Raw genomic sequence first — 24,006 nt, forward strand, 5'->3', positions numbered from 1 at the left:
TAAGGAAAGAGGTGAAGACAGTTGTAGTCAACCAGCTTCGTACGTAAGTCTGTTCATTTCATATCGCAAAGCGAGGCAGTGTGGGAGATATTGCGCTCACTTTCGTAATTTGTGCGCCAAGTGGAATTTGCATTCTTTAACATGTCTTCAGCCACTGGATGACATGAGATGTTCAACAGCGCAAGATGTTAAACCACATTAGGCGAACACTGGAACCTTACCACATGCGTACACTGAATCGTGATAAACACATGCTCACGCTCCAGCATTCTATCAGTATACCGCTCGTTGTGGAATCGTCGGGCTCTATTTAACAGCACTCAGCTTTTTAGATGCGGAGCATCTAATACTCGAGGCTTGTAGTGCGGCGCCGTCCGCAAGCTTCCTCCTCCTTCTTCCACCATCTGTGCATCCCTTCCTCCTCTACACACCGCGCGCGCTTCACTCCTCCACCATCTGTGCACCCTTCCTCCTCTACACACCGCGTGCGCTTCTCCTCTTCACGAACATTCGCTAGCTGTATAATGTAGCGCGCATGCGCCGTCACGCTTCGAGAACATCGGCAGCTGACGCGCGCGCATGCGCCGTCGCGCTTCGAGAACATCGGCAGCTGACGCGCGCGCATGCGCCGTTGCGCTTCTCCCCCTTCTCGAACATTCGACAGCTGACAGTGCATGCGCCGTCGCGCTGTATATATAATCAAGGTCGGTGCTCGCTCGCTCAGTTGCCGCTCGTCGGTTGGTTTGTACGGCGCGTCGACGTCATCAAGGACGATTGGATAGTCGAATACATGGCGTCGCGACACTCGCTGAAACGCGCAACACACGACGACTGCAAACACCACCAGCCGACAACCATTCGCGGAACCTGCATCGACCACGTCATTGCAAATTTCGACCTACGACCGCTGCAACCCGATCCACTCACTCTTCACTTTACCGACCAAAAAGCCATCGTGCTCAAAGTTCGTCGCAATAAATAAACACCGCCCTTTCGCATACGTGTCGTACGTGTTCACTCATTTAACACCCCCTCCTACAACCACGTTAACCAATTTAGCCAGCGACCCAAGTAAGTCGCAATTTAACACCCCATTTCACAACCACGTTAACGAATTTAGCCATCTACCCAAGTAAGTCGCACTTTAACACCCCGTTAACCAATTATATGCTCCGCATCCTCCTCAGTGTTCCCCCGAGGGAAGCTGCGGGCAATTTTTTTAAACTAGGCGTATCTCATGATCCCGAGCTCTTACCATGTTCCTCTTGCCGTGCCCTCAACACCAGATCTGCGATGCCGAGACGTTGTTTGCTTGCCGACTTGGCCCTTGTTATATGGCTCTTACCCACTTCGCGGGACAGGCCATAAATTTGGCGTATATATAAGGGTCAAAATGGCACTTCAGATGAAGAAGAAACCAAAACAAAATCTAATTATTGATGTGACTATTATAGATATTTCAGATTATCGTTTTATGTACCAATAGAACTATCATAAAAAATACAATGGTATGGAATTGGCTAAACAGAGAAAGAATAAAGTGCAAAATTTTAAATGAAAATAAATTGGTATAGAAATATTTCAGTGTCACCAAGAAATACACAATCGGCTAAGCACATGTTTTTGTTGCCGTGGCCTAGAGAATAAGCCCTAAAGGAAAGATTATTTTCCGAATTACGAATAATTCACGACTTTCTGATAAAATTTTGAAATGTTTTTTATCGCATTGAAGCAATAGAAGTTCGTAAAAATGATATAAGTTTTGTTGCTTTGACAACTCATGCTGCACAATGGAGATGGCATCCTACAAGACCTGTATAAATAAAAATATGGACACTACATACGGCGCAAACTTTTGTGAAGGACACATTTTATTCACGAGTTCGACCGCATTTATCATTTCAAGTAAAAAAAGCTGACCATATTCTTGAACTGGTAATTTGATTTTCATGCAATATTGAAGGAGAGATATTTGTGCTATCTGCATTGACTCAATAATCAAAGCTATGTAAGGCATATTGGACATTATAAAACTGTTAGGGGACCACCGGGCTATAGCGTCTGCCATCTTGATCAGAAAAATGCCACGATGACCAGGAACCCACACCAATCACACCGTACGCAAGTTTGCAGAGATGCATTAAGAATAGAATACTCGGAAGGAGAAGTTCAAGTGAGATCTCTACATACAGACAATGAACCACAGCCACCGAATCATTTATTTTAAGTTTTAAGACGGCTAAAGTAGTTGCTAGAAGCTCTGCTTCGAATATGAGAGGGAGACGCAAAGAGGAGGACCACAATAACGCAGCTGAAAAATGGACAGTTATAGTATACTGGGCTTACCGGGATACCGGGCGTACCGTGATACCGGAATCAAAGTGCGCATGCGCATATACGTACGTTACCCGTACCGCCTACCGTACGCGCGGTATTTTTCAGATTTAAGGTTATCGTGGTAGGGTAAGCGTACGTAGTGTACGTAAACAAGGCGGTGCTCTCGGACGCCCGCTTCGAAGTGATTTTGGCGTAGTTGTTGAACGATTTACCTTGTTCGCAGAAAACGACTGCCTAGGGTGGCTTCGCCTGTCCTCAGTTAGCTTCGATGACCGAGTTTTACGTATAGATTGGCGTAATTTTCGACATAACTTCCAATTTCGAACGCGTCTAGGCCTTACTACAAGATTGATGTAAACAAATCGGCAACATAATTTTTCTCGCGTTTGGTGCGTGGTTCACATTTATTCGCCTTTAATATTAGTAAAATAAACTTGTAACAATGCTTCGCGCGGTGGCATAGGCAAGCATTCTCGTTTTCTTGCCCTTTTCACTGTCTCTAACTTATTCACCATCCGACAAGTGGCGCCACCGTCTCAGCGATGGCACGTACACCACGTAAACGCTATCCCGCTAAACTATAAGACGCTGTTTACAACGAACGTTTGCTCCACGGTAACGCCATTCCCTTAACCTCCACTATCACGCAAACCGTAAACTATAACGGTCTGATGCCTAACCCCGCTTTCTTTTAAAGGAACACTAAAGACAACTAAAGGCAAACACCAAAGGACACTAAAAGCAGCTAGCTTGCTAAAGTCGACGTTTATTGTGCTAATAGTGCTCCAAAAGCCTCGCAGTGTTATATTTGTGCCAAGGAAAGGCATATTTTGAAAGAAAACGGCGTTTTAGTGACCCGAATCATTTTGGCGCACTTCAAATTACCCGCCTGAAGAAGCAGACTGACTCACGCCACAGTTGTCGTGCACAACGTTGCCAGGCTTTACGGTGCGGTCGCCGAAACTAGTAGACAGAGTGAACGCAGCGGGAGCCACAGCAGCAGCAACGGCTATGTATCGATTTCTTGCCATTGGCTCCGAAACGGCAAACGTGTTCTGGTTCAACTGGGCCCCAATAGATGGCAGGACCTGTCCAGTATAATTACGCGAAAATTCGCAGTGATTCGCAGCAAAGGGATCCCGGACTCAAGATCCAACTCACTTATCTACTCACGCAGAAAACCACAATAAACGTTCTATTCTCTCTCTCACGAAAGTTGAATTTTCAAACCACTCGCGCTTTTCCCCATACTAAAGTTCCACGGTTCTTTTTTCCATGAGTTCAAGAGAAACGAACAAGCAGCATTTTATTGTGTCTCTTGATGCACAGAATGTGCTTTATTTAGTGCAGCTCGACAGACTAGTAGTAATTATATGTAGGCGGTTTGTCTGACGTCATCGTTATCATTTCGAAAATGTCCCACTGCAGCGCATGTATTCTTGTGTATTTGCCTTACTTAATTTCTCGGTAAGTAAGGCACTGCTGTTGATGATATTGTCGTTTGAGATGTTGCCATGCATTAACATTTCGCTCTGACGTAAATTGTTCGTGTTCCTTTAACTCAAGGATGTAGCAGTAGCAATTGCGATATCAATCTCCGACTCAAGTACAAGACAATTTAGCAAGCCTAATAAGTATCTAGAAGGAAGTAGTTTGAAGTGCATGAAAATACACCGAATTCAATATTTTTATGTTGGCTTGGTCAATGAGTTGCCATTTGAAACGATGCCGCGTACATCCATATGTAAAGATTCTAGCTGTTCTTGCACACTGACATTGAGGCTCATGTACCTAAGGCCAAAGCTCATTAAAATGTTCTCGATTCAGACACGTATAGCAATGGAAGCCATCTTAGTGGAGACAAGTAAATTTCTAAATATGTTTTTATGGTAAGAATGCTGCATGTGCACACTGGTTCACTGCACATTGGTACCCCCAGGTGAAAAACGCAACCTAATCTGCCAATACACACTTGAACGCTATGTTGTAGATAATCTTGCTCTAACAAAAACCAGGGGATTATTTTGTATGCCGGCCTTTTCAAAGAAATAAACACAAGCTGCACTGGGATGAATATAATCTGTAATGCATACTGGGCCGATGGGGCCAACATGCTTTACAATTTATTACGTTGCTTGCACCTCTGACAGTGATGGATGTCAACGCTGCACGACCCATACTGTTGTCTGGTCTTGCGGACTCTTTTACTTCAGAAATATGCTTACAGAGTGGAGTAAAAATAAGCGCACAAGCAGCAAAGTGTCTGACGTGCTTTCCCGAGCGCCACTCTCCGAGATGGTGAACCGGCCGCCGAGGTCCTGCTTGTGAGAGTGCCTGCAGATGACTGGGAAACACCGGTCTCACGACAGTAGCTCTTAGTCACTCAAAGAAGTGAAAACCAGTGCAAACAGGTATGCAGGGGCCTGGGCACTGCCAGTCCCACCAGGAATACACGGTCCGCAAATACCTATGGCAGCTACTTGCAAGCCCATGACGTCCTGCTTATGCGTTACGATCTCTGATTTCAGACTGGCGAGTTCCCGTTCTGCGTTTTCAGTCTTCGGAAGCTGCGCAGAACTCTTGGCGTACTTCCATGACACACGCCGCGCTGGTCACAGTGTTGAGAACTTTTGCTTTCTAGTTTAGACCCTAAAAAAAAGTAAGATACTTTTTGGGTTGTTAGATGGTATGTGCGTAAAAAAATACTCCATCAAATACAAATATCACAGCAGATCTATGGAGTGATTGATGATGAGTGGGGCGAAGCGCCCGCACGCTCATCTGTGCTTTTTGTCAACCCGTCCATACGTGCGCCCGTCCGTTCATCCATCCATACGTCTGTTAGCACATCTGTCGGTTCGTCCATTCATGCGTCCGTCTGTACGTCCGTGTGTGCGTCTGTCTGTCTGTGTGTCTGTATGTCTCTGCGTCTGTCCGTTCATTCATATATCTCTCTGTCTGTCCGTCTGTGTGTCCGTGCATGCGTTCGATTGCGCTCGAGATTAACAAAGGCGCGCAGGTAACACCGACGAGACGTGAGCCACTGAAGCTGAGCGCAAGCGTCTTCAACGCACCCACCACCCATGCCCCATCAACGATCCACCACGTACGGCGACTATACAAGAGACTGATGGAGGCTCTCCTTCCTCCCGTACCCTGGCACAACACGCGTAGCAATGAATTGGAAAGTAGCGGTACAGCGCTGTCTAGAATATTCGCACTCAACTGCAGTTTGTATGTACCTCTATGAGAGAACGCCGTCTGTTATACTGTTCGAGACATACTGCCTTCCTTTTTTTCTCGTCTCTTCTTTTCTTGGTTATTCGTTTCGTCTCTCCGTTGTGCCACATGCAGGACAACGCTAGACTAAGAGGAGCATTGGCCCTAATATCCATTTTCAGGTCCGTGTGAATCTCGCTTCGAATCGCCTATTTGAGGTAACCATGGTTAAGAGACTAACAGGGGTCACGCCGGCTATGTCGATACCTGTAAGCGTGGTTAGCCATACTGTTCATGTGACAGCGGCATTGATTTGCTGCAGTTGAAATAAGGATGCTAACCAAGGTAGCGGATAAAACCTTTTTTTTTGCGCTGCGAGAAAACATTTGAAATTTCGCGTCGCATTCAAATTCTTTTCAAGTTTTTTTACTGTTCTTCCTGCCCAGGGGTCACCCTATTCATCATGATGTGCAAAGTTATTTTGACCGGGCCGACTCCCGATTGGCAGCACACCTGTAGACATATTGAAGTTACCGGCAGTCTCGTGGAGGAGCGCGTATTCTCCAAACAGCAGCTTCTATTAATTAGTCTTGAAGTCATGGACACAGGAATAGTGAAATTCATTGCGATGGTTGTTCACCAAACTGTGCTCAGCTAGTGTACTCCATTTTTAGTGGAGCTTGCTGACGTTGTTTCTAGGTTCGTCTCGGGAAAGTCTTTTGCTTCCCCACAAATGGACGCTTCAGAATTAAGACGTTGCATATACAAAACTGGCCCATGCACTTTCCCTTCGGGCCACCTGTCCTTTGGGAATGAAAAGGGTAGCCGCCAGTATTGCGCGTGCTACAATTCACTTCCACGAAAGGCATGTCCTTGGAATTTATCATGGCCAATTCCGCAGCTTTCTTCAAGCTGTCAGGGGAGATGGCCCAACTTTTTCCACAGGGATTCGGGGTATCTTAAAAAATTTCGGCCCGCGATTTCCCCAAAACAATGCCAATTTCGCCCACAAATTCTTCATCTATGTCTAGCAGGATAACAGCGGACGCTTCTGTCACACAGGTCCCGTTAATTAGGGAGGCGATCGCCGGGCTAATTCCAAGGGCCGAGGTATCGGCCCCCCGAACCGCACCACGAAAGCGTGGGCAATTTAGAAGTGGTCCTATTTGGCGCGCCAGCGGATGCCGGCTCTGGCCCAAAAAACAAGTCAGAGCCAAGAGTTGATAACCAAAACAAATATATATTCTCAATAATGGCAGATCAAAAAACACAATACACAAATATGCACACTCCACAATAGTTGCATACAATATGTCACCAATCAAACAACGTCCTACACAGTACAATCAGCCACACTCGAAACAACGGACACAGACAACGATACGCACTACAATGCAGTCGCATGCATTGAACAACCAAGACACCTAAAGACTAAAGAGATAGAAAACCTATCCAGTCCTAAGTTCTTGGAACAAAAGTCTGGATGAGACTCTTCCGAGAATCACTCACTCTAAGTCCTGCGTTGTTGTCGTTCCGCAGCCCCCGAAGTTTCTCTTCCAGGAAACCTCGCCGAAGTTTCTCTTCCAGGAAACCTCACGTCTTCAATAGGCCACTCTCCAAGCTCCAAACTTCTTCGCCGGAAACACGTCGGCTTCACACACGCAGCTGTTGCCACGCGTCTTCGCTCGATAGCGGTAAACACACACTCTTGGCTGTAGCTCGAGTCGTCACCCCTCAGGTGGAAATCATCTTCTTCTCCCGCTTTGTCTCTACGGACAAAACCTTCGCCGACTACACGGTGGTATCCCCTACGCGCTCTTGCGCTAACTTCCGTCTTCTCCTACTCTCTCGTCTCGGCCGCTCGATTGAATACCTTCCGCGCGAGATTCCAGAAGGTTCTCGTCATTTCGTCGGCGTGACACGCAGCGAAGCCTGGGGAGAGGGCGAGACGGTTCGAATGCCCTCCGCGTCGGATGACTCAAGTCGGCACGACCACGCCCTTTCCTTCTGAAAATTTCGAGTGTTTGCTCGGCCGCCGATGTGGGGTGAGGAGGTTCGTCGGCGAAGCCACGCTTCCGAGGGGAGAGCGCGCGCCCGGGGAGCCTTGGATGTTTGTTTTTCTTTTTTTTCTTTTGACCTCTCCCGCGCGTTATCGCAAGAATTTGGCGGCGCGCCCATTTTTAGCGCTCGTTCTGTGACAGTGCCCCCCACCTTAAGAATATTATCTCATAATATTCAAAACCACACAAATGAGCGCGAACAGTCACCACACACTCTGAAAGACTGTAACACAAACCGTCGCTCATGACACTTCACATTCACAATAGATCGCTCAATACAATCGTACATTGTAGTTCAATTCCACAACACATGAAATATAGCCACAGGTACATGACTACAACACTTCATCACACATTCCAAACAATGCAAACGTACAAAGTACTGTCTTTACAACAATTATACAACACTATACATCACATCATCGCACAGAACACTTTGACTCGCTCGACATACACTTGTGACACAGGATAACAAGAACATTAACACAACATATGTCACTCAGCCCTGCCAAACACATTCCGATTCCACCTCAGCACCTATCCTGTGTATTTCGAGCTGCGCTTGCGTCCTTTCTAGCGGTGCTCGCTCGATCTCTTCTTGTTTTTCCTTGTTCTTTTTCGGCGAGCCTTTTCCAACGATGGTATCTGAGGCGGCGTCTCAGCCATCGTTGTCACTTCCGACATTGTTAGCGGGTCATGACGTTCGACGGGTCCTGTCTGTTTATTAACCAGGTTGTTCATGTCTCTACATTTGGCTCGGCTGGCCGACTCCGTCACCTTTACACTGCCGGTCGGTTGAGGTCGTGCCGACGTAAGTCCAGCTGCCCGGCACGTGAACTTATTCGACCCGATCGTCTTCTCTTTCGCTGTCTCTTGCGCCGCGGCTTCTCCTTGGGCTCTAGTGAGATCGTCACGGGATGCTCCTCCACTGTATCTCGCGGCCACTGGGTTGGCGAGGGCTCTATCTTCGGGTCTTCCCCCAAACGTTCTGGATCATTCGGCCCTCGCACCCCGTCGATGTTTCCGATGACAAGGTCGTACAGGGGGGTCGTCATGCATAAAGCAGTAACCTCCCCGCTGAAGTACGGGGTTTCAACCTCAATTTCTGCTTCGGGAAGCATCCGTACCGTACGGGTAATTAGGTAAACTGGTTTCGTTTTGCCTGTTCACTCACTTTCCCGTACCGAATTTCTCCGCACGATAACCGTGGAGCTACCGGTATCTCTTAACACCGTAACCTTCTTGCCCGCAACTTTTCCAGGCATCACAGGCATTCCCTTCCTAGCACCTCTTTGCTGTTTTGTCACCACAGCACCCACAATAGGAATTTTTTCCCATTTTTCAATTCTACGAATCCGTCGGTGACGGCATTATCATCGGATTTCAGTGCTGCTAGCACACAGGATACCTGGTGAGTTTGACTCACTCCGTTACGACATGCGTCTGCTTTGTGCCCAGTCTGACCACACTTAAAACATTTTACTACCGTAGGGCTCGTAAAGTTAGTACGGCAGTTGCTCGCGCGATGACCCACTCGGTTACACAGAAAACATCGCGGAACACTCTCCGGTGCACGCTTCTTTTGTTCGGGTGCCGAATGTTTTGAATCTTCGGGACTCTCCTTCTTGACCTTAGCCAAATTAGTTCCACCTTGCGCTTCCAAGAATTGATCAGCGAATTCAAGCATTCCTGCAATTGACTCAGCCTTCCTTTCTTTCAAGTACAGCGACAGGCTTGGGTGGCAACTAGTAAGAAATTGTTCTCTAATTAGGAGCTCTCTAAGCTCGTCGTACTCCTGCGCTGTCCCTGAAAGTTCAATCCATCTGTCGAAATTATGGCTAAGTCGGGCGGCGTACTGCGTAGCCGTCTCACCATCAGCTGCCTTTCCTGTCCGAAATATGTCCCGGAAACCTTCCACAGTAAATCTAAATCGCTTCAGCAAAGCAGCTTTCACCTTTGCATAGTTGGCTGCATCGGTCGGCGTCAGCCTGCCGTACACACTGAGTGCTTCACCACGCAAGCTAGTACTCAAAGCAGTTGCCCATTGATGTTTCGGCCAATTCTGGCTCCTTGCAATCGTCTCAAATCTGTGAAGGTACGCGTCAAGGTCGTCCTTCCTGTCATCAAACGCCACGACCAGCTTGCTTGGGTTCAAGCGGAAGCCATGTTCTTCCCGTTCGCTGCTTTCAACTCTAGCTTGGACGGGAGTTTCACTTCGTTGTTGCAAACGGAGCCGCTCGAGTTCCATCTCGTGCTGTCGCTGCCGTTCCCTTTCCTGTCTTTCTTCTTTCGCCCTCTCAGCTGCCAGTCTTTCTTTATCCAGCTCCAACTTCAATTGCAGCTCTCTTTCTTTTTTTTCAGCTGTCGCTCCCTTGCCTCTCTTTCTTCTTTAAGCTGTCGCTCCTTTGCTTCTCTTTCTTCTTTCGCCCTTTCAGTTGCCAACCTCTCTCGTTCCAACTCAGCTTCTTTTTCTTCTTTGGCTCTCTCAGCTGCCAACCTCTCTCGTTTTAACTCAGCTGCTTTTTCTTCCTTGGCTTTTTCAGCTGCCAACCTTTCTCTCTCCAACTCAGCTTCTTTTTCCGCTTTGGCTCTTTCGACCGCCAGGCTTTCCTTTTCCAGCTCAGCTGCCTTATCCTCTTTGACCCTCTCTTTTTCTTCTTTTTCCTTCTGGGTGACCCACTTCCGTAGTTCGGCGCCAGAAAGACCCATCTTCTCACCAAGAGCGACTAACGTTTCGAGATGCATTGTGTCTCGCAACTTGCAAATAAAACCTTGCCGCGTGCAAAAAGTATCTGTCTAAATAAGTCTATCGGAACACTCCCCTGCACTCGTTAACGAGAACACTGAACAACACACAAAATCGTTCCGATAGCACTATCAACAACTGGAGGCTCTTTCTCACTACTTTGGACACACTATGCACCAAAAGGTCCTGTCGCGGACGCCAGATTATTTGTCACACAGGTCCCGTTAATTAGGGAGGCGATCGCTGGGCTAATTCCAAGGGCCGAGGTATCGGCCCCCCGAAGCGCACCACGAAAGCGTGGACAATTTAGAAGTGGTCCTATTTGGCGCACCAGCGGACGCCGGCTGTGGCCCAAAGAACAAGTCAGAGCCAAGAGTTGCTAACCAAAACAAAATTATATTCTCAATTATGGCAGATCAAAAAACACAATACACAAATATGCACACTCCACAATAGTTGCATACAATATGTCACCAATCAAACAACGTACTACACAGTACAATCAGCCACACTCGAAACAACGGGCACAGACAACGATACGCACTACAATGCAGTCGCATGCATTGAACAACCAAGACACCTAAAGACTAAAGAGATAGAAAACCTATCCAGTCCTAAGTTCTTGGAACAAAAGTCTGGATGAGACTCTTCCGAGAATCACTCACTCTAAGTCCCGCGTTGTTGTCGTTCCGCAGCCCCCGAAGTTTCTCTTCCAGGAAACCTCGCCGAAGTTTCTCTTCCAGGAAACCTCACGTCTTCAATAGGCCACTCTCCAAGCTCCAAACTTCTTCGCCGGAAACACGTCGGCTTCACACACGCAGCTGTTGCCACGTGTCTTCGCTCGATAGCGGTAAACACACACTCTTGCCTGTAGCTCGAGTCGTCACCCCTCAGGTGGAAATCATCTTCTTCTCCCGCTTTGTCTCTTTGGACAAAACCTTCGCCGACTACACGGTGGTATACCCTACGCGCTTTTGCGCTAACTTCCGTCTTCTCCTACTCTCTCGTCTCGGCTGCTCGATTAAATACCTTCCGCGCGAGATTCCAGAAGGTTCTCGTCATTTCGTCGGCGCGATACGCAGCGAAGGCTGGGGAGAGGGCGAGAGGGTTCGAATGCCCTCCGCGTCGGATCACTCAACTCGGCACGACCACGCCTCTTTCCTTCTGGAAATTTCGAGTGTGCTCAGCCGCCGATGTGGGGTGAGGAGGTTTGTCGGCGAAGCCACGCTTCCGAGGGGAGAGCGCGCGCCCGGGGAGCCTTGGATGTTTGTTTGTCGTTTTTTTCTTTTGACCTCGCGGCGTCTCTTCCGCGCGTTATGGCAAGAATTTGGCGGCGCGCCCATTTTTAGCGCTCGTTCTGTGACAGCTTCATCAAAAGAATTGGTCAGTGCGAAGCCTGCCGAAATTGCATTCATAAGACAAGGGTGTAACAGGGAACTTGGGTTTGGGAGCAGTCCTGGAAGCAGGCAAAAGTGTCTTTCGTAGCAGGCTTGAAGCACTCAGGAAGACAATTTATTGCCACCACAAAGGCCTGTTTGAGCAAATAAGACAGTACTCAGAGAAATTTTAGAGTAGTCCGAGAGAACGTTCAGAGCGGATGTCATGCCGTTTCACAGCACACGAAGCAACACTTGTCCAATGCTTCATTTTGTTTTTAAACACACAGTTAAAAAATTCGGCGGATCACACGTACCTGGAAATCAATGCTAAGCACGTGGGGGGGGGAGGCGACTGTGTTGCATTTTATGTTTGAGCAACACGTCATCAAATGATGCTAAATAAATGTTCAAATGTTGCATGCAGAGACATATGTTGAAGAGCTGCAGATGTTTATATGCCCAGCTTTCCACTTGCACAGCGATGTCAGCTGGAAATGTGTTTTAGCAACAACAGAAGCTGAAATAGAGTGCTGATGCTCGCGAAGATGCCAGCCCTTGACGCTGCTACTTAAATCAATTTCAGCACATGGCATCTCACCACATTTGACGTTAACCCAACGTGACGGCTGTATGAAAGGAGTACATATGTAATGTTTTTAAAATTGCGTAGCCAGCACTGACACCGCTACTGACGTTTCATGAAGGTAACCGTCCATTGAAAGGTAGTTCCGAGAACTGGCGTAGCTCTGTAGTGGAACGCTTGACTGTTACGCAGAATGCTCTGGTTCGATTACTGCTGGGACCATGAAATTTATTCTTTGCATTCGTCGGGTGGTCAATGCTGCCTACATCAGGTTTTTCTTAACACTGACATTTAATCTATGTCTTACTTGTGTCGATGCTACCGATGTCGGGTGATGTCTAATGCTCACGGGTTGAAATTGTCCATGTATGTTTTCGTCCTTTCTGGCCAGAGGACTAAGTATCAATCAACTATGGCACATACCTGCTTACCGGCGGCGCATACCTGCCTATGAGTATGTGCCGCTGTCTGACGGGAACAGTTGGACGACGTACGCTACGAGGTTGTGACATCATTCATGTCTTGATCAGTGCGTCATATTCGTCAAACCATTTTACCATCCCATGCTAATTTTGGTTCACGCCAAGCAGAGAGGGTGACCACGAGAACACCCAAACGTAAGCGACAAGATAGATAGATAGATAGATAGATAGATAGATAGATAGATAGATAGATAGATAGATAGATAGATAGATAGATAGATAGATAGATAGATACGCTCAACGTCGCCGAAGTTCAACGTCGCTAAGAAACGCTTCGCATTAAAAAAAAGTGCGATGGCAATATGGACATGCTCGAGAGGTTTTCTCCGCCACCATTGCCGTGATATTGCGTATAAAGCCCAGACAGATAACGTGACCCACTGTATGCTGTAAATGCGGTTACATGTACGCGAGTGGTGCCGACGAACCCGGCTGAAGCAGCGACATAGTGAGCAGGCACATAACTGTCGCTCGAACGGCATGGAATAACGCCACCCTGCTCAGTGTGCTTGACGTCGAAGCTATAAGGGAACACGCCACCCTTCTTGAACGAGCACGAAGATACGCTATAAGGGGAAGATTTCGCTCAGGAAGCAACTGTGAACTTCGCTCCAAAAGGCGCTGGCGTGTGTAGAGCAAAGCGGACGGCTCGCATATACTTCGACGCGCTGAGATTTCATCACATAAATACTGCGTGAAAAGTGTTGCCTCTCTGGCGTGGCCCTATCCTCTTACAGAAGCGTTTTGCCTAGTTACGTGAGATAGGATATAAATGGGTAATCTGCTAGCCTCAGTTCGTATAACATTGCAATTTTGGTGGCTTTCACATCGACTTCTTACTGATTGTGCTCTCTTTAGCTGCTCCCCCACTTTTTTTAAAATGCGAAGCATTTCTTAGCGAACTTCGGCGACTTTGAGCGTATCTATCTATCTATCTATCTATCTATCTATCTATCTATCTATCTATCTATCTATCTATCTATCTATCTATCTATCTATCTATCTATCTATCTATCTGTCTATCTATCTATCTATCTATCTAGCCGCCTACAACTTTTAGCTCTCCTGGCCGTTTCGGTAATGGTATCAATACCAAATTCAGTGTGGCATAACATGACTGTATATCGAGCATAATTGACTAGTCATAACAAGACTATCATCCTATGTATGTCATCAGTGTCATGATTTATTTCATGGTCTTGCTAATATTGTGGTTGTTTCGTTCACAAGACATGTTGCCAAATTGGCATGAATGCTTGGTGAACACTAGTGAGAGACCCTAACGTGAAAATCATGACACGCATGTCATGTAAGACATGAAATATGACTACACGCCACGCTCATGGTACGCTCGCAGTCGTTTTGCAGCTTCACATCTATCAAATTTGGTGTTACGGGGCGTGAATGCATGAAGAAGGTATGTGGCTGGTGGAAACATGATAATCATAAGATGCGTGTCAAGTAACATGAGTACTTGCCACACTCAAGATGCGCTCGCGGCCATTTCGCTAGCTTCACATACATCAAATTTGGTATTACGGGACGTGAATAGATGACGAAGGCATATGAGTGGTGCAAACATGATAATCATGAGATGCGTGTCATGTAACAACATGACTACATGCTACGCTCATTATGCGCTCGTGGCCGTTTCATTAGTTTTATATTTACCAAAGTCGATATTACGTCACGTGAACAAATGATATGTAAATTATACGTCCAAGCATAATAATCATCACATGCGTGTCATGTAACAACATGTCTACGTGTCACACTCAACGCACTAATGCACTTCGACGTGACCTAGTGCGCGTTCGTGCCGGAGTTTGTTTCGTCAAGTCACGCCGGCAATGCCACTCCAGGGACGGATCACCTGCCATATGCTCGCAGGTGCGCGTCGGGCTGCGTTGCTTTGATGCATGCGCATTTGAGCACACCCGGCGTCCCTCCGTCACGAAGCGAGGCAGACGCGGTGCCGTCTAGGTAACGTCGTTCGTGCGAAATGCAGCGTGTCGCATTTCGTGCCGGTTGCCACCAGGCCTCGCCGACAGACGCTGGTTGCACCTAGCGTCAGTCTATAGAGTGCTCGAGGTTTGCTAGCGTAGCGTCACTGCACTCAGCGTACGCGCGCATCAACGCTACGTGCGCTCGCCACCGTTTCGCTAGCTCCACATATACCAAATTTGGTATTTCATGACGTGAATAGACGTATAAGGTTCATGACACGTTCGAACATGACAATCATGACATGCGTGTCATGTAAAAAATGACTACATGGTACGCTTATGGCGTGCTCGCGGCCGTTTCACTAGTTACCCACTACCAAGTTTAGTATCACGTAACGTGAAAGGACGACGAATGCAAATGACATGTCCAAGCATGATAGTCATGACATGCGTGTCATGTAAAACATGACTGCATGCTACGCTCATAGCACGCTTGCGGCTGTTTCGCTAGCTCCACATATTCCAAATTTGGTACCAGGTGACGTGAATAGATTATGAAGGTAAATGACACGTCCAAACGTGAAAGTCATCACATATAATTCATATACGTCATAATTTACCTCCGCCTCGTAACGTCGGGCCAATTTTAAAGTGACATATCAGCCTTTTCCTTTCGTTCTTCACATGTCATCGATTCCCACTGTACGTGGAATCTGCCATTTTTTTTGCGAAACATTTCTTAGCGAACTCTGGCGACATTGAGCGTATTTATCTATCTATCTATCTATCTATCTATCTATCTATCTATCTATCTATCTATCTATCTATCTATCTATCTATCTATCTATCTATCTATCTATCTATCTATCTATCTATCTATCTAGCTAGCTAGCTAGCCACCTACGACATTTAGCTCTCCTGGCCGTTTCGATAATGGTATCGATACCAAACATGGTATGACATAACATGAATGTATGAAAAACATATTTGACTAGTCATAACGAGAAAATGTTGACATTTATGTCATGAATGTTATGATTTACTTTCATAGTCTTGCAGCTCCTGCGGTGGTTTCGTTCACAAGGCATGCTGCAAAACTGGTATGGTATGACAAGAATGCATGACAAACACAAGCGACAGACCCTAGCATGAAACTTATGACATGCGCGTCATGTAACAACATGACTACATGCCAAACTCATGATGCGTTGGCGGCCAGTACGCTAGCTTCACTTATACCAAATTTAGTATTACGAAACGTGAATGGGTGACGAAAATAGGATACTGGTGCAAAAAACACGATAAGCATGAGATGCGTATCATGTAACAACTTGACTACATGCTATGACGTGATGCGCTCGCGGCCGTGACGCAAGCTTCACATGTACCAAACTCGGTATTAAGTGACGCGAACGGACAACATAGGTAAATGACACATCTAAACATGATAATCACGACATGCATGCCACGACGCAGCTGACTGAGGTCATACACGATCTTGCGCTAGGTATTCACAATCGCTGCCAAACGGACATATTCCTACTTGACTCTTCAAAAGCGTTTGATTGCGTTTGTCACACCAAGCTAATCGCTAAACTACAAAACATTATCGGGGACGGAGAAATTGTTATTTACTTGCGTGAGTTTTTGTCTAATAGGTGTCAGTTTAGTGTTGTCGAAAGCATGGCATCAAATATTGTACCGGTTACGTCAGGAGTGCCCCAAGGTTCCGTGCTCGGGCCCTTGTTATTTCTCGAGTATATCAATGACATATCTACTGTTATAGACTTTAAATTAAGGTTATTCACGGATGACTGTATCGTTAATAGAGAAATAAAAATGACCAAGATCACTATTCGCTCAACAAATCACTCTCTGCTATTTCTGAATGGTGTTCAAAGTGGCAGATGACAATCAATGTGAAAAAATCAGCTTGCATGACGATAACGAAGAAAAGAGAGCCATCAAACTTCTGCTACACTATAAATCGCACTGCTCTGAGCAGAGTACACAAACATAAATGCCTAGGCTTAACAATACGTCCATGGGGCGATGCGTAGATGGGCTGAGCACATTAGAAACCCTATTTCATCTGCCACGCAAAAATTATTTTTTCTTCGCAGATCACTTCAAATGGCAACATTGCCAACAAAGCTCCTAGCCTATAAAACATTCGTCTTGCCTATTCTTGAATACGAAAGTACAGTGTGGTTTTCGCACACCCGCACTAGCATAAAGAAAATTCAAGCAGTACACAGGAAAGCCATAGAATTCATCCACAACAAATATAGACGTGAACACTCACCCACTAGTCTGCTCTTGCTAAACTTCCTACGGTAGAAGAACGAGGAAAACAGGCACGTCTAAAATTTCTTCATTGGCTTCCGGCACAATTATTTTAAAAATAGACATTTCAAATTACGTGTCTTATTCACAAACACGAGCCGCAAGACACAAACGTACACACACATTAGTACAATACAAATGCAACACTGATGTGTTTAAATATTCTTTTTTTTTTCAGTTGCTATTCGCGAATAGAACATGTTGGACCCCCACATCACCAAAACTGAGTCATTGTCTCAGTTTGAATTAGAAATTGAAAACAATTTTTAGCTTCTTTAAATACCCAGTGACAATGGTAATGAAACCAGTATGTACTACTTGTACGTTTTGTAAACAGCCATGTAAGCGGCTGTACTGTTAAACTTGCGGTTTTTGTACGCACTTGTATTTTGTTTATTATGGTGTGTAAAGATTGATAATGCACAAAGAACGAGGTTGGTGTTGCTTTTGTGTTCTGTATACAGTTTTTTTTACTATGATGAGCAATCATAGCATCTATACAATACAGAGTGCACACCTTCTATGGTCTCAGTAGAGACTGGCAGTATTGCAAATAAGTAGATAAATAAATAAATAAATAAATGTAACATTATGACTACATGCCACATTCATGATGCGCTCTCAGCCGTTTCGCTAGCTTCACACAGGTGACGTCAATGGATGATGAAGGTGTGTGAGTGGTACAACGTGATAAGCATGAGATGAATGTCATGTGAGAACATGACTAGTTGCGAAAGTCAAGGCGCCAATACATTTCGACGTGACGCGGTGCACTTGTTCACCGGCGTTCATTTCATCGCGTCACGCTGGCGTTGCCACACCAGGCGCCGTCCTGCTATATGGTCGCAGACGCGCGCCGCGCTGCGTTGCTTTGACGCAAGCGCGTTTCAGCGCGTCCGACGTCCCTCCATCACGAAAAGAAGGGGACGCAGGGTGTTCTGGGTAACGCATCGGCGCGAAATGCAGCTTGTCGCCCTTCGCGCCGTTTGCGGTCAGGCTGCATTGCCCCGCCGCGGTGGTCTAGTGGCTAAGGTACTCGGCTGCTGACCCGCATGGCGCGGGTTCGAATCCCGGCTGCGGCGGCTGCATTTCCAATGGAGGCGGAAATGTTGTAGGCCCGTGTGCTCAGATTTGGGTGCACGTTAAAGAACCCCAGGTGGTCTAAATTTCCGGAGCCCTCCACTACGGCGTCTCTCATAATCATATGGTGGTTTTGGGACGTTAAACCCCACATATCCATCAATCAATGCGGTCAGGCCGTGCCGACGGACGCTGCGTGGTCGCGCTGGTCGCGCCTGGTCTCCGACCTGAGAGGGCTCGCGTTTTGCTAACGTATGGTCGCTGTGCCCAGCGTGCGTGTGCGTCAACGCTACATTGGAGTATATTGGGCCCTCCATGCAGTGGCGTAACTAGGGGGGGGCAAGGGGGTACAAGTGCCCCGGGCGCCACTAGGGAGGGGGCGCCAAGCCGAGTCCTCGGGTTGGCGCCCCCTGGAAAGGTTGTCAATGTTTTTTTCCGTAAAACCGCCTGGAAGGGGGGAGGGGCGAGGTTGTAATGTACGACTGGAAGTGGGGATGGTGGTGAAGGAAAGGGTTGCCGCAATGGCTTTTGCATCGGGAAAAGGATCCTCTATTTTCATTTTGCTGCGCTACCTCCGTGCCTTCCCATGACCCTCGGCTAAGCTTTGTTTTGTGCTCCGCAGCACTGGGTTAGATGAGTTTCAGCGAACCCCACCAGCCTCCCAAACCACTTACTGAAAGCTTCCCTGAAACCAACCACGTACGTAAACAAAATAAAATAAAAAAGTTCGAATGCACCTTTTTTGAGTAAGAACAGAAAACTCCAACGAAATAGCCGATCGTCCAACGACTAATCGTCCACGCAGCGGCGGAAGGAAGGGCGAATATAATCCGTGACCTCGGCACCAAAGGCTAAACAAAGGCGTTTATTCGCAGAGTTCTCTGGAGGAAAGACGGAGAAAGCGTGACACGACGGCGACGTTTGTTGATTCCCTGCATCGCGGGCGCCAGCAAAGCAATAGAAGGGCGGGGGTCAACGTTTCCCACATGCCATCCACCGCCATGGGCAGGTTCATCCTTTGGCCCAAAGAACACGCACCTGCGAAAAAAGCGCAGAGCGTAGTGTACCCGACAGCATGTGCCGACTGCCCCGCTTCGTACGTTGGAGAAACCAAGAACTTCCCTGAAAGAATGCGGCCGCACAAGGATGACCTCCATCAATGGAACAGCGAACGGAGCGAAACGGCAGAACACTCCGACCAGTTTAACCCCCATACCAGACCCGAGGGCGCGGTGTCTAGCTGGTTGCTTTGTTTTGTACTCACCCTGCATTCCTTGGGATGCACAAATAGCGCGAAAGCTTAGGTACGAGAAACTTGGGCCTGGGAAGCGCCCGTGCCGTCAAGATTTTTGCAGTGTGGACTGGAAGAGAACAATGACGGGTAAGGGACTTCCGGAAGTTTGAATAAAAAAAGAAAAATACTATACAAAAACGCGGGCGTAGCTCATCGAAATCAGAACTGGTGGCCCTTGGCCTCCGAAATGGCCCGCCGCGCGCCAGTAGGCAATCGCGGAAGCCTACATTAGCGCTTTTAATGGGGGGGGGGGCTGTAGTAATAATTATTATTAATAATAATATTATTATTATTAATAATAATAATATTATTATTATTAATAATAATAATATTATTATTAATAGGAGCTGTAGTAATAATTATTATTAATAATAATATTATTAATAATAATAATAATAATAATAATATTATTATTATTATTATTAATAATAATAATAATAATAATAACAAACATTATCACGGGCATAATGAGGGGCGCGGAAATATATTTGCCCTGGGCGCCGTCCTATCTAGTTACGCCACTGCCTCCATGATGCTCTCGCGGCCATTTTGCTAGCTCCACGTATACCAAGTTGGTGGAAATATATGATTGGTTCAAACATGATAATCCTGACACACTTGCCATGTAAGAACATCACATTAAAATACGCCCGTAGCGTGCTGACGGCCATTTCGCTATCTTCACATGTACTAAATTTGGTATCACGTAACGTGAATAGATGGCGAATGCAAACGAAACATCCAGAGATGATAATCATGACACAAAGGTCAAGTACGGCATCATTTACTTCCACCTCGTAACGTTGTGCTGATGTTAAACTGACACATCAACCTTTCTGATTGGTGCTTCGCATAACGTCGATTCCCACTGTACGTGGAATCTTCCAATTTTTTCGTATCCTGAACGCACTCAGCCGATAAGCATTGTGTGATGGCGCACAGCGGCAGAATGAAGCAGAATACGTGCGTGCGCTCGATGAGAAGTCCTGTGGTCTGTCTTTGCTAGGCTGATATTCGGGGAACAGAACAGCGTCTTATTATTTTAGGCACGGTTACCGTCATCCTTTTTGCAGCTATGAACATCGCATCAAGTTTTAATAATAAGCCTTTAGGAAGTAAGGATGGCAGCGAAGTCTCTTTGATTAGATATTGCGAATCTCCAAAAAACGTTAGCGTAACAGAATACTGTTGCGCTAAGGAGAGATGCTCTTTTTGCACAGTTTATTTGCTCTAAAAACACAGCAAATAGAAGGGTTAACGAGCCATACGTGCTCATGGCTGCCGAGTTAGCACGTGCGCCAGCGATCGCGACTGCACCCTTGGGATCAGCTGCTGCTCGAGCAATGCCTGCCTTGCCGATTCCGAAATTATAATGATTTCGATGAAACTGAAAACACGATCTTTCAGCCATGTTTTTGCGAACGGTGGTTGATGGCCATCGCACGTTGCGGCTGAATTTGGGCGCTACGGCGCAGTTCGGTGCTGATAAACAGGTTCGGCACGACAGAGCTGGTTTGGCGCAAAGTGACGCAAATAGCGCAGATGTTCCACCATTGATAAGACGGAAAGTAACGAGTTAGGTAAGATGACACGTTACCAAAAATGGCAACGTAAAATTGATATTTGGTGTTAAACGTTGTAAAACCACGATATGATTATATATGAAGGACGCTGTAGTAAAGGACTCCGGAAATTTCGACCACCTGGGGTTCTTCAAAGGGCACCCAAATATCAGCACGCGGGCCTACAGTAATTTCGCCTCCATCGGAAATGCTGCCGACACAGCCGCGATTTGATTCCGCGACGTGCGGATCAGCAGCTGAGCACCTTATCCACTAGACCAACGCGGCGGGGCATGGTGACGTATGTACGCTACCCGTTACAGTTCTGAAAAATTGAAGAGAGCGTTACTAAGTTACCAATAAAGGTAACGCGTTACCGGTAACGGCATAGCTTGCAACGTGCAACCGCCAACACTATTACTATGACGTAACAGTTGACACGAGCCAAAAAAAGTTCGAATTATCATCGCTCTGCGACGAGAGATGAAGTGTGTGCGCCGAGACCGTGAAGCGCCGATTAGGCTTTCCTACGGTTTTTGTTTTATTTTGTTTTGTTTTCGAAGTCTGGAAGAAGCTATTTTCATGCTTTTTCAGCACCCTTCCCGGCCGTCGCCATTCGATACAGGATATCCCCAGCAGCACACAACGTGTGGCTGATATTGGTTGTACGGTGTTGCGCGTCGCGGCGACCGCAGTCTGCGGGTAGCGGGGCCGATCGCCGTCGCTCCATCGAGCCAAGGACTAGGGGAGTGCTTTGAGCAAACTTAACGGATTTATTTACATCTTTACAGGGAGTTGTCGAGATGACAGAAGAGAAGAGAGGAACTAGTGGTTTCACAAACCACGAGCGTGGTGGTTAAACTTTACATAGTTCAGAGCAAGGTTCAGAGCAACGTCCAGCACTCTGCCGCGTCGTTTTATGCCCTGTCGGGCTCCTCCTCTACGAGTCGACCACCAATCACGCACACACAGGTGAGGGGGGGGGCGAGCATGCAAGGTCCACATGAACACTGCACTTTGGTGGCGCCAGCAGGGCTCTTCCTCGTCGTGTGTGAGCCTTTAGTCAAGAGTGCCCACAATCCTGGCCGCATACTTCAAAGGGTCCGCCGATTATGTTCGCTCAACTAGCGGGGCGATCCGCGGCAGCCGCCGCGGTCTCCCCCAGGAAGACGCCGTCCCTGTTGTCCTCTTGGTGGCGTCTTGGCGACACTACGTCTCGTACTCCGGGACAATGCCTGGCGGGCATAGGCAATCAGCCGGTCGGCTACTTGACAATGGATTAAACAAGCGCCGATCTTTTGAGAGGTGCCCGGTTCGTGGAATCCTCTGGGGAGAGCCCTTTGACCAGCGCCGTCGTCGTCTGCCGGTTAACGCGCTAACGATGCGTGACTGGCCCAGGCGGGAGACAGAGTGGCGGCTCCAAAACCCTCTTTGGCGACATTCCATCCCGTTGGCGCCGCTGTCAATCAGCAGGCGACGTCTCGTGGGGCCGGCCTCTGTTGCTTCCTCCGTCCAGACGTGGCGAGACTGTCCTTTTTGCACTAATCCGGCGTGGCAAATGACTCGCTGGGTCAAGGCATAGCCCGATCGCTACAGCTCCTCCGCCGACGGGAAGATCTCGGACGTCGGGTAGTATCAGCTGCTCGACGGGAGAGATCACAGTAACCGCAGTCTCCCAACACCATTTAAACCACAAAGACCAACCACTAGAACCAGCAAGCGCCGGCAATGAGTTTTCGGCAACCAGGCCGGTCTTTCAAATGTGCCACAATGCACCTACGCTTTTTTTTTCTTTTAAATGGCAACCACACTAATACTCTTGCCCATAGCTAAAAATTTCGAATACTCCAAATACCCCTTAAAATCATTACGGAAAACGTCCCTCAACGTTCCGTATAACACGACGCTCAGCTAAAGAATTCAACGGATCCCTGAGCACATACCAAAATAACAAAGGGTAATGCAATTTCGTATACTAACACGCTTATTTGCTGATTGTAGTTTCATGTCAGCCCATAATTTTAAAGAACGCACAAGACTTTGCTGTGCGCTCTAGCATGACATCTTACTCTCATCCAAAGAGCGCTAGCATACCCACACGCACCTAACCATAGGCGATATCTCTCTCACCTAGGTATCCTTAAACCCTAATCTGAACGTGAATTTTCTCAAGGAACAAACGCAAGGAACAATCACACTTGAGGTACACGTCAGGAGTGCGTAACAAAACAGGCGTTAATTTTGCGCCAGAACCCCTGTACCGAATGTTTCTCCCCTTGAGCATTTCGAAAATTGCTTTGTTTGGTTTTATTCTAAAACCTTCCCAAACATTGCTAATTTACTCTATTGAAGACGGCATGCGATGCCGCGCTTAACTAAAGGGCACGAAGCATAGAAACTCCGGCGCCGCTCGACCATCGTTACCACGCTTTCCAATTTAGCGGGCAAACCACACTTCATTTACGATTTTTGTTTTCTCAAAGAAAAACTAATTTCGAAGCAGTCGGTTGACCGACGCGGGTCACTGCTTCCGCATAACGCTGAACAATTCAACTCGAAATTTTGACCAAGCTTACACGCAAACAAAATCTAGAGGGAAGAAAAAAGTGTCCAAGCAAACTAGCTGTGGAGATGACACAGGAACACCACTTTAAAACCAAATATAACCAAACAAGTATATTTCAAAATAAACTCCTGTGTCCGACTCTCCCTCCTACAGATGTCGCTCCCCCTTCAGCCGTACACGCGGCGGTCGTGGTCTTCGATTCTGAAAATGCGCGAGACAACGTGCACGAGCAACAAGCTGAACTGCAGCGTTACGCCTCATTCGCAATTTTGGCGGGCTTCTGTCAGTTCGGTGTAGGAGACCGGAGCGATGCGTGGGACAGAGTGGCCATGCCTTCTTTGTGCTAGCTCGCGTGTGGTGTTGAGCTATTGTGGCTTTTCCTTTCCTCTAGGACCCCTTCTACAAT

This window comes from Rhipicephalus microplus, chromosome 2 (assembly GCF_043290135.1).
Source record: "Rhipicephalus microplus isolate Deutch F79 chromosome 2, USDA_Rmic, whole genome shotgun sequence".
Lineage (NCBI taxonomy): Eukaryota > Metazoa > Arthropoda > Arachnida > Ixodida > Ixodidae > Rhipicephalus > Rhipicephalus microplus.